This window comes from Bufo bufo, chromosome 2, assembly GCF_905171765.1.
Source record: "Bufo bufo chromosome 2, aBufBuf1.1, whole genome shotgun sequence".
Classification (NCBI taxonomy): Eukaryota; Metazoa; Chordata; class Amphibia; order Anura; family Bufonidae; genus Bufo; species Bufo bufo.
In genome coordinates, this window is record NC_053390.1 from 467,186,618 (window position 1) to 467,188,341 (window position 1,724).

Here is a 1,724-nt window from a genome sequence, read left to right on the forward strand (position 1 = left end):
AGGTTTTTGCAGAACAACTTATTAAAAAATGCCTGGATCCGATTGATCTTTCCACCTCCTTTGTCGTTGAAAGAGCACATAGAATTCCTACCAAACCCTTGCCGCCGGGTGCTCCGATGCGCCCCGTCATATTGAGAGTTCTGATTTATCGGGACCGTGATAGCATCCTGGCGGCGGCCCGTCAGTTACAGGACATCAAATTTGAAAACTCAAGGATTTTGTTCTACCCAGACTTTTCCTCGGAGGTCATAAAATTATGACTCCAATTTACTGCGGTGAGGGCTCGCCTGAGGGAAAAAGGCTTCCGATATGCTATGTTGTATCCGGCTCGTCTCAGGATCCAGGATGGAGATTCTGTTAAATTCTTCACTACTCCGGAGGAGGCCTCGGACTGTCTGGATGGGAAAGGCTGAGTATCCATGGCACCCGGGTTTCAATACCTTTTGAGCAACTTACGGATGTCCACGTTATCTGCGGGAGCTGAGGATAGCTTGAATGTCTTCACTCGCTGTAGACTTATATGTTCTCAGAGTTTAAATTGAGGTCTGTTTAGTTTACTTCTGATGGGACTCTCCGATTTAGCAAAGAATTGATAGCCTTAAGTTTGGGATGATAGGCTCAGATAGGTTGGGGTGGTCTGGGCAGGGTGGGAGAGAATGCCTAACATTGCTATTGTTTAGGGTTACTAAATGTGATATATGTCTGTCTTCTGTCTTGTGGTGGGTGTGGGTGAGTGAATGTCCTGGATGTCCTGGGACTTTTGTGTCTTATGTGGTTGGATTTATAACATGATGGCAACCTGTAATTTTATCTCCTGGAAGGTCAGGGGGCTTAATGACAAAGTGAAAAGATCTCTTGTATTCAATTTCTTGAAGAAATTCTCCCCAGATTTGGTTTTATTGCAGGAGACCCACTTGAGAGGCCAAAAGCTGTTGGCATTGAAGCGTCCATGGGTAGGATTATCATTTCACGCGGTATATAGTAACTACGCTAGGGGAGTCTCTGTCCTGGTATCTAAATCAATCCCTTTTGAACTGCATTCCGTGCAGACTGATCTGTCTGGGCGTTATGTTATTGTGCACGCTGCTATACGGGGAAGAGACTACATAGTGGTGGACGTATACATCCCCCCTTCCTTTTCAGAGAGGAGTACTAGATGACATTTTGGGCAAGGTATCGACTTTGCCGACTGATCCACTAATTATGATGGGAGACTATAATGCAGTGTTGGATCCAATTGCAGATAGACTTCGTCCCCAGGTCTCGCACATGTCGTCGCAATTCATGCGACTCTCCTTCTTCTTTGTGTGGTGCCAAATCAATTAGAAGAATAAGTATGTGTACAGCATACTGCTTTATAATGAGACCAGACACTAGGTGGTTTCATGAAAGCATCTTCTCTGAGCCATGGTAGAAGAGAGCAGGCGAGAGAGACTTTTATTAACAGTACATTCACTTAAATAGCAGACATGACATCACAAAAGGGGTGTTCCTTAAGAAGAGACTATTGGCTCCTTAACCTGATAGGAGTGGTTTCAGAATCCCCGCTTCCCTTCTCATACATATGGTTTGCAGCCATCTAGTGGACAGAAATGTGTACTACAGAATATTCTCGTTATATATTCATAAAATCATAAATCCTTCTCTCACAAATCCCTCCTTTTGCGGGAAATAGACCAGAGGTGAACAGGCAAAGTGAGGTACTCTCCCAACGCCCTAAACAG